The sequence below is a fragment of the Callithrix jacchus genome, chromosome X (assembly GCF_049354715.1).
Source record: "Callithrix jacchus isolate 240 chromosome X, calJac240_pri, whole genome shotgun sequence".
Classification (NCBI taxonomy): Eukaryota; Metazoa; Chordata; class Mammalia; order Primates; family Cebidae; genus Callithrix; species Callithrix jacchus.
In genome coordinates this window covers 53136515-53149901 of record NC_133524.1, presented here as the reverse complement: position 1 = coordinate 53149901, position 13387 = coordinate 53136515, and the positions used below count along the sequence as shown (strand labels likewise).

Genomic DNA, 13387 nt, shown 5'->3' with positions numbered 1-13387 from the left:
TAAGGCAGAACTATTTGCTCATGGGTGAAAACAGCTGTTAGGCTGTGGAATTCAGGGACTGAGTCCCAGGTGGGCCTGGCCGGTGGGCCTGATGCTCCTGGGGACATACTCAGTGGCCATCTCTGATTCCCTGGTGGACGTGCACTGCCGTAGGACCACAGGAGCCCAGTGTCGCATTTCCAGCATTTCCTCCAGCGCTCTGAACACGGTCTGGGCTTAGTGAATGCCTGGTGGGATGCTCTCTGACTGAAGAACCCAGCTCCTTAATTACACTCACCCAAACAGCTGTCCCTGCTTAATGCCTAAAATCCCACATTCAAGCTGGGCACAATGGCTCAGTCCTGTAATCCCAGCTTTTTAGAGGCTGAAGTGGGAGGATCAGTTGAGGCCAGGAGTTGGAGACCACTCTGGGCAACACAGCGAGACCCTCTCTCTACAAAAAAATTCAAAATTAACTGGGAGCACCTGGAGTCCCTGGTACTCAGGAGGCTGAGGTGGGAGGAAGGGTTGGGCCCAGGAGGTTTAGGCTGCAGTGAGCCCTGATTGCACCACTGCACTCCAACCCGGGTGACAGAGCAAGATCCTGTCTCGAAAAAAAATTTTAAAAAGAAAATCCCATATTTACTTATTTATGAAAGATTGAAAAGATTGCAAACTATTCATTAGACAGAATATTAATATCCATAATATACAAAGAAGTCGAACATCTCAACAGCAAAAAATACCATCTAAGTTCAAAAAGGGAAACGATCTGAATAGACATTTCTCAATGGAAGTCATACAAATGGCCAAGAAATATATATAAAAAAGCTCAACATCACTAGTCATCAGTGAACTGCAAATCAAAACCACAGTGATAGCTGGCTGAGATGGAGCAGGCCTGTAGTCCCAGCTACTTAGGAAGCCAAGGGAGGAGGAATGCTTGAGCTCAGGATTTCAAGACCAGCCTGGGCAATATAGTGAGGCCCTGTCTCCAGAAAAGAAAAGAAATAGTAAAACCGCAATAAGTTATCATCTCACCAAGTTCGAATGCCCATTGTCAAAAAGACAAAAAATAACAAATGCTGGCAAGAATGCAGAGAAAAGGCAACTGTCATACCCTATTGGTGAGAATTCAAACTAGTGAGACACCAGGGAGAACAGATAGGGAAGTCTGTCCAAAAACTACAATAGAACCACCATATGATCCAGCAATCCCACTACAGGGCATTTATTCAAAAGAAAGGAAATCAGCCATGTCAGAGAGACATCTCCACTCCCACACTGATTACAGCAGTATGCACAATAGCCACGCTATGCAATCAGCCTAGATGAATGGATGAAAAAAATGTGGTACATGTACACAATGGAATACGTTTCAGCGCTAAAAAAGAAGGAAATTTTGTCATTCTCGGCAATCCTGGGTGGAAGTTGAGGGCTTTATGTTAAGTGAAATAAGCCAGGAACAGAAACTTAAACACCACACCTTGTCACTCATATTTGAAAGGTAAAAAATGCTGATCTCATAGAAATGTGTTTATTGTCCCAATAGCAAAGACTTGGAACAAACCCAAATGCCCATCAATGATAACCTTCATAAAAAAAATGTGGCATATATATACCATGGAATACTGTGCAACCATAAGAAAGAATGAGTTCATGTTTTTTGCAGGGACATGGATGAAGCTGGAAACTATCACTATCAGCAATCTAACACGGGAACAGAAAACCAAACACCACATGTTCTCATTTGTGAGAGTTGAACAATGAGAACGCATGGACACATGGAGGGGAATGTTACATGCTGAGGTCTGTTGAGGGGTGGGGGTATAGGGGAGGGATAGCATTATAGCAAATACCTAATATAGATGATGGGTTGATGAGTGCAGCAAACCACTGTGGCACGTATATACCTATGTAACAAACGTGTACGTTCTGCACATTTATCCTAGAAATTAAAGTGTATATCTATCTATATATATATAAAGCAAAACAGAGGATACTAGAAGCTGGAAAGAGTAAGGGGTGGTGGGGATAGGGACAGATCTGTTAAAGGATTCAAAATTGCAGCTTGATAGGAGAAGTAAGTCAGAGCATTCCATAGCATTGTAGAATGACTATAATTAACAATAATATGTAGGCTGGGCGTGGTGACTCACACCTGTAATCTCAGCACTTTGGGAGACCGAGGTGAGCGGATCATCTGAGGTCAGGAGTTTGAGACCAGCCTGGCCAACATGGCGAAATCTTGTCTCTACTAAAAATACAAAAACTAGCCAGGCATGGTGGTGGTTGCCTGTAATCCCAGCTACTCAGGAGTCTGAGGGAGGAGAATCATTTGAGCCTGGGAAGCAGAGGTTACAGTGAGCTGAGATCGTGCCACTGCACTCCAACCTGGGTGACAGAGCAAGACTCGGTCTTGAAAAAATAAATAATTAATATATTATATAGTTTGAAATAGCTAGGAGGACATTGAATATTCCTAGCACAAAGAAATGATGAATGTTTGAGACAATCCACATGCTAATTACTCTACTTTGATCACTATACATTATCTGTATGAAAATATCACTACTTGCCCCATATATATGTACAATTCTTATGCCCATTTATAAAATAAAGAAGAAAACAATTGATTTTTGCATACTGGTGTCTTGTACCCTGAATCTGAAGGATTGTGTTATATTTAAAATAACTATAGCAACAACACAAAGGAGCAGAAGGAGAGGAAAGGTCTAAGGAGACTTCATAAAGATCTCCATCTCGATAGCGCAGCAGCCTCCTCTTACGGACATGCGGGTGTTTTGGTTTATTTTGACATGTACCGACAGTGGCATTCTCAGGGTGCCTGGGGTCTTCAGCTAACCTTCCATCTGCACTACTCTGCTCCCTCACTGCCCTTTCTACCCTACCGCAAACCTTTCTTCTGCTTTAAATGCTGCTGCTGAGGGTCTTTGACTGGTTTTCCTCCTGATAAGGATATCAAAACACATTTTACCCCTAATCCTCAATACACCTCAAAGAATGAGTCTTCAGAACATCTATTTTAAAAATTATTGGCCGAGCACAGTGGCTCATACCTGTAATCCCAGCGCTTCGGGAGGCCGAGGCAGGCAGACCACAAGGTCAGGAGTTTGAGACCAGCCTGGCCAACATGGTGAAACCCTGTTTCTACTAAAAATACAAATATTAGCCAGACGGGGGTGTGAACAGCTGCAATCCCAGCTACTTAAGAGGCTGAGGCAGGAGAATTGCTTAAACCCAAAAAGCGAAGGCTACAGTGAGCTGAGATCGTGCCACTGCACTGAAGCCTGTGCAACAGATCACGTCACCAAAAAATGAAATTATTGTAGAAACAGTGGCTGAGTAATAATAACAAAGAAAATGCAAGTAAAACCGTGAAAGGAATGTTATTTCAAAATGATCGAGAGTTTCCCACGTAGACAACAACACTTCATATGTGGTGCATTCCCTTACAGGCTTTTTTCTATGCACTTAAAAAAAATATATACAATTGGAGAATAAGTAGTGTGTTTATAATACTGCATCTGCTGTTTTGTTTAATATTATACCAAAGCTGTTTCCCATAATGACAGTGACAGGGATGTCACTGCTAACATCCATGGTAGGAAACACATACAGAAAGCTTGATATGCACCAGAGGCCATCTTTGTGCTTTCCTGCTAATGACGCACCACCCTGTATTATCAAATGCACTCAAGAGACCTCATGTTCAATCCACACACAGATAATGTCATCTCAAATGCTGCTGGATGCTTTCACCTGTCTTCTGATCTGGACTACCATTCCATACTGCAGTGCATTCTAGAGTGTCAGGGTCAGATTGGGTATGTCTATATGCCCCTCTCCAACTTGGGTACCAATCTGACTCTGCCCTTGCTGGCGACGTGACTTTGGGCAAGTTCTTTAGTCTCTTAAGCTATGTATCACAGTTCGTTTTCTGTCATAAGGGAGAGTAACATTAGGAACACACACCTGACAGTGTTGCCATGAGCACTAAATGACTGTTATTAGATATACATACATATAATTTAAAAATATAGTCATATATATATATAGCCTAAGATGAATAAATGTATGTAAATGAAGAGAGAGAGAGAGAGAGAGAGAGAGAGAGAGAGAGAGAGAGAGAATGAGAGAGAGAGAGAGAGAAAGCGTGGGAGCAGAGTGCACTAAAATCATCTGGCCCATAGCAAGTATCCAGAAGCGTGAGCTTTTATTCTCACATCTCTGAACTTCTGCTTTCTGCTCTTCCCCATTATTCCTCGCCCCGTCTGCCCCAGACCCCTCTCCCCGCTCCCGCACACCTTCACCTGCCCTCCACACTCCACTCTCTTTCCCCATTGCCCGTTTCTTCTCACTCTGGATCTGAATAAACTGATACCAACTTCTCATGATGTAGCTCAGAAAATATTAGTACCATCAGTCTTTCATTAGATGAAAAATGAATTTACTTTTCTGAGACAGGGTCTCACTCCCACTGCCCAGGCTAGAGTGTAGTGGTGCATTCATTTCTCACTGCAGCCCTGACTTCCTGGGCTCAAGTAATCCTCCCACCTCAGACTCCTGAGTAGCTGGGATACAACCATGAGCCACCATGCCCAGCTTACTTTTTTATTCTTGTAGAGACAAGGTCTCACCATGTTGCCCAGGCTGGTCTCAAACCCCTGGGTTCAGGCAATCCTGCTTTGGCCACCCAAGATTCTGGGATTACAGGTGTGAGCCATCATGCCTAGCCGACAACGAATATTAATGGTAGAAGTAATCAACACAAGATATAACAGACGAGGTGAACAGTATACAAAAAATAAAATGCCACTGATGAAAATTAACTGCTAACAGCTTCGTATCTCCATCGGATTCAGATCTTCACAATTTGATGGAGGAGAGTTGGACTTAATAGAACTAATAGCAATAGAACAATCTACATGATAATAATTTTTGGCCTTTAAATTTCACTCTTTAAAATGTTTCTAAAAATTTATATGCTTTTGTGCTATGATTATCCAATGCCCACTTACTTGTCCAAGCATTATACAAGTCACAGGGAGAGGTCACTAGAGTTCTAATTTCCTAGAGGAATTTCCATTCAAATTTTCCATACAAGCTCATGAGGATGAAACCCCAGTATTGTATTTAGGCTCCAAAATGTCCCATAGGGAGAGCTGAATATTCATTATGCTAATAAAATATGCCTTTCCCCCCCCCACCCGCCCCACAGACTCAGACCTTGAGTCCCTGAAGAGCTGAAGAGACAATCTACACATCATTCAAGGGGTCAAAGGTAGACTTGACATTTGTCTCTCCAGAACATGCTCCAGGGAAACGAGGGAACAGCAACAAAAACAGCTTAGAATTGATTGGAAACTTACCGTATGCCAGGGACTGTCCAGACAACTGTACATGTCTTCACACAGTCAGTGCTCTAAACTGCCCCAAGAAGTAGACAACGTTACTAGTAGTATTTCCGTGGTACTAATGGAGAAAGAAGGCACAGAGATGTTAAGGAACTTTCTCCACATCACCCAGCAGTGAGTGGTGGAGCCAAGGGCCACAGGCATCATGAAAACTCCACTGTGCAACCAAGGGTAAGTTCCAAAGACCACTGCAAAATATTTAGCATTTTACAGCATGGGACTTCACAGACAATAGATATTTGATTTCTTCACAAATCTTTAAGAGATGGAGACTTGAGAGGATTGGTCTGGGTATCATTTGGAGACGGTGCCCTGAGTGTGTCATTACCATAACAGGCAGCATGTCAGCGTCGGTCTCCTCGCCTGAAGGTCTTGGGTTTGTACATCAGAGAACACACGAACCTGTCCCTGCTATACCTTCACAAAGGAGAAAGAAGCTGTGTAACTGGGAAAGGAGACTATTCCCCTGCTCTAGTATTGCTCAGACATGTTTCCATGAAAGTTAGAACTTAGGATCTTAAAAGTGCAGATTCCAAGGCCGGGCACGGTGGCTCAAGCCTGTAATCCTAGCACTTCCAGAGGCTGAGGCGGGCAGATCTTCTGTAGTCGCGAGTTTGAGACCAGCCTGACAAACATGGAGAAATCCCATCTCTTCTAAAAATACAAAATTAGCTGGGCATGGTGGCATGTGCCTGTATTCCCAGCTACTTGGGACGCTGAGGCAAGAGAATTGCTTGAACCGGGGAGGCGGAGGTTGCAGCGAGCCGAGATCATGCCAATGCACTCCATCCTGGGCACAGAGCAAAACTCTGTCTCAAAAAAAAAAGTGCAGACTCCAGGATCACACCCAGTGAATCTCATGTAGTGTGGCCACAATGGTGTCCTAGGATCTGGAAATTTGCTGCTCAGCCTAAGGAACTTTCAGAAAGCTTATTAAATCCCTTTGGTAGCAAGGCTGGCTGTCTCTTCCCAGGAGAGACATGAGGTTGAGAAGAGTGACCTTAGAGTACACAGGAACACAGGACATGATGAACTCAGTGTGAGACTCACCATAAGGGTAGGGCAGAGGGACTTTTGAGAAGGCCTCACAACTCTGTCTGGCCTTTCTCCTTGAAGGCCTCAGTTTATCTCGAATCCCTTCTCTTCATGGGCAGTGAATGAAGGGGTGCCAGGAAATGACCTTTTAGATCCCAAAAATGGCATGGGCTCCTCTCAGGGACCATTGAACACACAGGACGGGAGGAGATGCAAGCTACTGTCCCCCTCCCACCAGCCTTGGTTTCTTTCTTACACTGTCATTTCCTTCCACAGGAGCCTAGAGCAATGACAGGACTTAGGGCCAATGTCTTCCCTTCACTAACAGACATCTGCCCCTCACCTGAGGAGTTCGACTCCCCTCTCCTCCCTTCAGCTGTCCTTCTCCTTCTCTCACAGCAGACAGCTGTCCCTGGCAGCCTGACAACCTAGCCTGGCCCCTTCCTCCTTTGTCCCAGCCTGGAGAGGGCTGTGCTCACCAAGGAGGACATCCGTCCCAGGATCCCAGAGTCATGACCACCACAGAACCATCCTGAGCATCAGTGTCCTATGGCAGTGGCTGCCCTTTGACATGAAGCTTCACCACCCACCACAGCTGGCCTTGAAACATTTTCTTATCACCGAAAGTAACACAGAGGAACAAGGTTCCCACAACCCCTCCTGGGGAACATTGTGTCCTTCCCCATGTTACCGTGCTGTTTCCTCTGTACAGACTGCAACGTTCCTATCCTTTTGATGTAATTAAGAAGTTCTAGGATACTTCTTTTAAATCCTAAACTTGTGGTTTATAATCAGAATATCATCACGCACTTTGGGGCATTCTAGACATTTCCAACGGCAGCTTTGGATGTTCAAATAACTAGAAGTGGCTCCTGGCATTTGTGGGGTGAAGGTTACAGGGAGGCAAACAACTTTTTCCAGAGTCCTAAGTAAACTGGATTTCTTTCCATACACATCACTTCCCTGTGAACTGAGGGAGGATTGTGTGTTGCTTCACCCAGAAACTTACAAAGATTTATTGACTGCTTTAGAAATCACATCACTTGCAGGGCATTCCATTCTTGGATTCCACTCTGACACAACATACCAGTGTCAATTTGCTTTGTAGCTCTGCATGCCTGGGGGAAACAGTAAGGGGAATCCAACTTACCTACCAAAGGGATCATTTCCAGGATAAGCCGTTTGTTGTTGGGGAAATCAAGCGGGAGATGCTGGTAGTGTGATCTCTCATGAGTTCGTGAACACACCGGCTATGACCGTTGCTGTTACTGCACTGAAGTTCTCTTTGCAGGTGTATCTCCCTCACCAGGCTCCGTGGTCTCTCCTGAAAGGTTGGAAACACATCTAGTAGATCCCTGTGTCCTCAGGATGGGATAGTTGACCTCACAGGCAGAAGGCGGGCAGGGAACACTTGTGGAATTGTAGTGATCTCCACATGGTTGGATGACCAAACGCTGAGTCACAGTGATGAGCCCCATGGATGGCAGTCTGCAGAGGGTATATAAAGTGCATTTACTGCAGCTTAAAGACACAGATTTCATTTAATAATCCCAATTAACTATGGATTTTTTCTACAAATGGCAGAATCCTACAGCAAGGATTGCAAATCCTATTGCACAATGATTAAGATCTGTGCAAGGTTTCTGGGTGTTGAAAACTGTGTTTCTAGTCTCGTGCCACATCAGGGCAAAGGAGTCTGACTCTTAGCCAGGCAATGCCACACAGACTGATGCAATAGTCTGTCCTACACATGGCTCACAGACATTCTTTTTGATGTCTACACAGATCATCTCTATCCTACTGGGTCTGGAGTGAAGGAGATAAAATTCTTAGCAGCTTTGTAACAAAAGAACAGGTAGTAAGAAAGCCAGCAATGCCCCCTTTTAAGAGAGAATGAAAATGAAGACAGCAGTGAAGTGTGGTGCTGGCATCAGGGGTCTCCCAGTAGGGGAGTACACAGAAAAGCAGCAGGAGTACAACTGGGAGTCCAGGGAGGGGCACCAGGGAGGGACGAAGACGAGTGTCCAGAGCAGCAAGAGTAAGAGAAAGGGCGAGTCTCCTCTCATGAGGAAGGAGCTTACCTAGACTCACCCAAGGCAGTCAGGTCGCTCGGTTCATATGGTCAATGCTATGGGTGTCGGTCAGGTGAGTGCTACACCTTTCACCTACAAAAGAAAATAACCTCACTGGCCAGGTCACATTTGTGCAGTATCTACTGAGGGCCCACTTCATTCAGCAGTGCCTTCAGTGAATTGTCCAATGCAGCCCCATCCCAAGGCCTAGTCTCAGTTTGAGGAATAAAATACTGTCTAAGGAGCCTCAAATGGTGGCTCACACCTCTAATCCAGGCACTTTGGGAGGCTGAGGCAGGAGGACTGCTTGATCCCAGGAGTTTGAGACCAGCCGGAACAACAGGGTGAGATTACCATCTCCACAAAAAGTTTAAAAAATCAGCCAGGCACAATGCTGTACACCTGTGGTCCAGCTACTGGGGAGGCTGAGGTGGGACAATCACTTGAACCCAGGAGGTTGAGGCCAGTGCAGTCTGCTCTGGGTGACACAGTGTCACCATCCCAAAACAAAACAAATTAAAACAAAAAGACAACCATGGTGGTGGGGGGGGGCAGAAGGGGGGCTTCTGACAAAGAGAAAGTCAAAACCACCATAGCCCAGGTGGTAGGAAGTTTCTCCCAAGGTGTGGCATGATATATATTATCTGCCCCAGTTGCAGATGAGGTAACAGGATCAGATACATTAAGCAACTCACTCAAGGTCACACATCTAGGGAGTGGTGGTGACCATTTCTCACTGACGTCTGCTGAAATACAGAAGTCACTCCACTATTTGTGACACCAATCTCTCTTTATATTGCCACCTGTTTTAATTCGCATTCACTGGCATATACTTACCTGTGGCTCCCCTTTATCTTCATATTCTTATAAGCGGCTAAATAAGGTATACATTTTGTTTTAGCATATCAGGCCTTTCCCTTAAAGAACCTAAATTTCCCGTGCCAAGCACGATTGCCCAGCCTGGAACTGAACACTTATCTGGAATTCATCTTTCAACCACACACTAAGGAAAGGAAATGGATTACTGCCATGTAGAGTTAACTCAGGTATTTCACGAATTCTGAACTATGATTTGAAATGTAACCGGTTCTAACCAGAAATAGTAAAAACAGTGCTTCCCTATGAAAAGTATTCACAGGACATTTTATTAAATGCCAAAGCGTTCCAGGTAAGACACACTGCCCCTTTGACAGGGAGTTGTTAAAATTCTTCTCCTAAGAATACAGAAGTCTTGGCCTGGTGCAGTGGCTCACACCTGTAATCAAAGCACTTTGGGAGGCCAACACGGGTGGATCACAAGGTTAAGAGATCGAGACCATCCTGGCCAACACGATGAAACCCCGTCTCTACTAAAAATACAAAAAAATTAGCCGGGTGTGGTTCCATGCGCCTGTGGTCCTAGCTACTTGGGAGGCTGAGGCGGAAGAATCGCTTGAACCCAGGAGGTGGAGGTTGCAGTGAGCTGAGATTGCGCCATTGCACTCCAGCCTGGTGACAGAGCAAGACTCCGTCTCAAAAAAAAAAGGAATACATAAGTCCTTTCTCTCTCCATTGCTAGTATCCTGTTAAGCCCAGCCAAGCAAGGCCATTCCCCTTTCCTTTTTTGAGCAAAACACACCAAACCACTCTCACAGCCACATACAAATCCAACGCATCCAACAGGGATACCTTAGTAGAGGGAAATGGCATTGGAGATACAGCTGGAAATTCATGAGTACTCAGAGCGTTACATTTCTGATGGCACAGAGGGCTACCACCCATGGTGGCCTGTACTCCAGCAAGGTGGAGGGCAGAGAGGCCCTCCTTCTCTAAACATGAGACCCTACAGCTTGTGCAGCTACTGGACACAAATGGCCTGGACCATTCACTGCACATGAATACAGGAATCACAGTGCCCATTAAACACATGTCTACTCATATGTCACATCCTGAACGTCTCTCTGTCACATGACCCTATTGAAATAAACCTTGTGGGACAGTTTGTTTCAATAGGGACAACGCAGTCTTCCTTGAAAACCCTCCAGACACGGTGTCTCCTGCTGTGCGGGAGAAGAGGAGGTGGGGAAGGAGGTGATGCCAAGAACACAGTGATTTCTTTCTTTCTTCTTCTTCTTTTTTTTTTTTAAAGATGGGGTTTGACCATGATGGCCAGGCTGGTTTTGAACTCCTGACCTCAGGTGATCCACCCACCTCGGCCTCCCAAAGTGCTAGGATTACAGGCGTGAGCCACCACGCCCGGCGAACATGGTGATTTCTAAACCTGTTGAAAAATGATTATAGCCCAAATGTAGTCCCTCCAGCTACCAATGCCCGTGGCAAGTCTCAGCATTCTCCTTCTCCGCTAAAAAAGGCCATCCCTAAGCAGGGAAAGAGAACAACGTCACCCAAAGACTGCGTCACCGCCATTCCCACAGCGGGGAGCTAAGGGCGACAGCAAAACAGTGAAAACCACCCACTTCCTCTGAAAGCCCCACTCCCGGCCGCCCCCAACCCAGGGATTCGAGTCCCACGACACACTGGCCTGTGCTAGGGGACAGCCTAGATCTCAGCATCTCGCTCTGTCTCTCTGGAAGTGTCTCTCCCACCCCGCCCTGCAACCTGCTCTCAGTCTCTCCTGCGCGCTTGCTCGCTCTCAGTCTCTCTCGGGCTCTCTCATGCGCCTTCTTGCTCATGAGCGGGTTCCCGCCGTTCACGCCCCAGCGCAGCCTGCTTGGAATTGAAAGGTTAAGACCATCGAGAAGAGCCATCCTCCGGCTGGCTAGAAGGGCAGTAGCGCGGAAGGAAGCGATGGCGGGCTTGAGTCGGCGTTGGCGGGGTTGGGTGACGTCACAGGGATGCGACACTGGCGAAAAACTGGACCTTCGATTGGCTGCCGCGTGTCGCCGGGGAGCCGGGAGAGGGAGCTAGCGGGTGTCTGTGCGAGAGCTGCGCCCGCTGCGAAGGGAGAAGGCTTGGAGGCTGCCCCCTTCTGGAGGTGCGCCTCTGTGTTCCTGGAGCGGCCCGCTTGGGAGCACGTCTTGTGGACTGGACGAATGTTTCTGAAGGCTATTGGAAGGCAAACATTACTTCATGGGCAAGGGACCAGGGAACTGGGCTGGAGGGATGGGAGGAGGCCGATTTCTCCTGTGATTGGCTGGGAGTTTTGCGCTAGGGTGTGTCCCTGAGAAGGGACACCCGCTGTTTCATTTTCGTTATTTACAGTCTCATATCCGTTATTTAATGTTTCATTTTCGTTATTTACTGTTTTTGCATGAGCGGTATATGCACCCTTTAAAGACAGAAACCAAACAATCCAAGACATTGAAATTATTCAGGCTACTGTTATAGGGAGAATGCCCCTGAAGTGGAAATCACACTATCACACTATGGGGTAAATGGTGGGGGGGAATGTCTTTTACTTTCATAGGAAGGAGTAGACCAGTTTTAATGGGGAGATTTATGGGGCTGGGGTTTTTTGTAATCAGCAGAAGTCTCAGCCAGCTGAACAGGGAATGTTTCTGTCTGTGCCTACCTACTTTCAGGAGGACAGACTTCCCATTTAAGGGAATCATTCCTGAGACAAAAGAACAAGGAGTGGTGGGATCCACCATCTGGGAGTGATGGCACAGAGTGGACAGTCAGCCACCCTTATCTAAGTCCCAGGGAGAATATTGGTCCTTTGTGGTCAGCGATTTCCCAGAACACGAAAGTGTGCAGAGATTTCTTTACCGTGGCCTATTTCAGTAGTCAAGTGACATGCAACAATGTCTGTCCTGGCAGATGCACGAATAGTACCTTTCTTTTTAACCTGGGAAGAAGCTGCCGTGAACAGCAGTTTATAGTTTTCAAAAAGTAATATTTTACAGATGAGGCACAAAGAGGTTAGGTCAGCTCCACAAAGTCATTCAAGTTATATGTCGTTGAGTCTCATAGCAAGTACTACTCAGCATGTCCCAAAGTGAACCCACCAACTTCCACTCTCGGAACACCTGCTCCTCCTCCTGTGCTGCCTGACTCACTAACAGGCACCACCTTCTACCCAGCAGCTTGTGCCAGAGATCTTGAAAGCCATCCTTGATTGCTACCTCTCTCTCACCACTCCCACAGTGACCAAGCCTGGTCAGTTCAACCTCCCAAGTCTTTCTAAGTGAGATCTTGACACTCACTCTTCTCCATCACCACAGGAAGTTCCCCTGTCCAGTCACCCTCATCTCCCTCCTTGATGACCACCACCAATTCATAGCTCATCCTCTTGCTGCCAGTCTTGACCCCTTCCATACATTCTCTGTCCCAGTGCATGAGGCACCTTTCTTAACTGCTGATCTGGTCATGTCAAACCTTTTCAAATTCTACTAGGGCTGTCTGCTGCCCTTAGGATAAAGTCCAGCCTCCAGGATTAGGGACATCAGGCCTCAGCTATCCCCAAATGCATCCTCTGTAGCAGACCTCAGTATTTCACATTCTAGACCCCTCTCTGTTCATCAGTCAGCTGACACTTGTACTCTCTCTCTAGTGTGTGTGCTCTCTCTCTCTCGCTCTCCTTCTCATATCCACCACCTCATATCCCCACTTCCTTCTATCTGGCCTGTACTTGCTCCATCCCCCTCTGCGTGATTCCTCCTTACCTTCAGCTCTCAAGTGAAGGAGAGCAAATTCTACTTTACCTAAGGAGCATGTGGATCAAAAAGCACACTTAGTGGGTTTGTTATTTTTACTAAATAGCATATGATGGGGATTCATCAAAATTTCCCCAATGGGCCAACCAATTGGAATGTCACCTCAGAGTAGGGTTTTTGGGAAACGTTTGCATGGAAAGAATAGGATGCAGGAAGGTGGGGAAGGTGACATGTTCAGTTGCCTGACTATAGCAATTATTTCACTGTG

At 46.2% G+C, this 13387-nt stretch overlaps 1 protein-coding gene across 12 annotated transcripts in view; it reads right to left on the bottom strand.

Moving 5' to 3' along the window:
• Nucleotides 1-11327, bottom strand: part of LOC128930596 (protein FAM156A/FAM156B) — a 33078-nt gene extending 21751 nt beyond the window's left edge. For 2 of the 12 annotated variants that reach the window (XM_078363922.1, XM_078363929.1), the window contains exons 1-5: nt 10193-11217; nt 8534-8617; nt 7603-7940; nt 5746-5834; nt 5373-5475 (exon numbers count right to left, since the gene is read on the bottom strand). The gene's annotated coding sequence lies outside the window, so the exon portion shown is untranslated. Of the gene's footprint in view, nt 1-5372; nt 5476-5745; nt 5835-7602; nt 7941-8533; nt 8618-10192 lie in introns of all 12 variants that reach the window. The other 10 variants (XM_078363914.1, XM_078363927.1, XM_078363918.1 and 7 more) reach the window with 8 other exon arrangements.
• Nucleotides 11328-13387: the final 2060 nt, after the last annotated feature.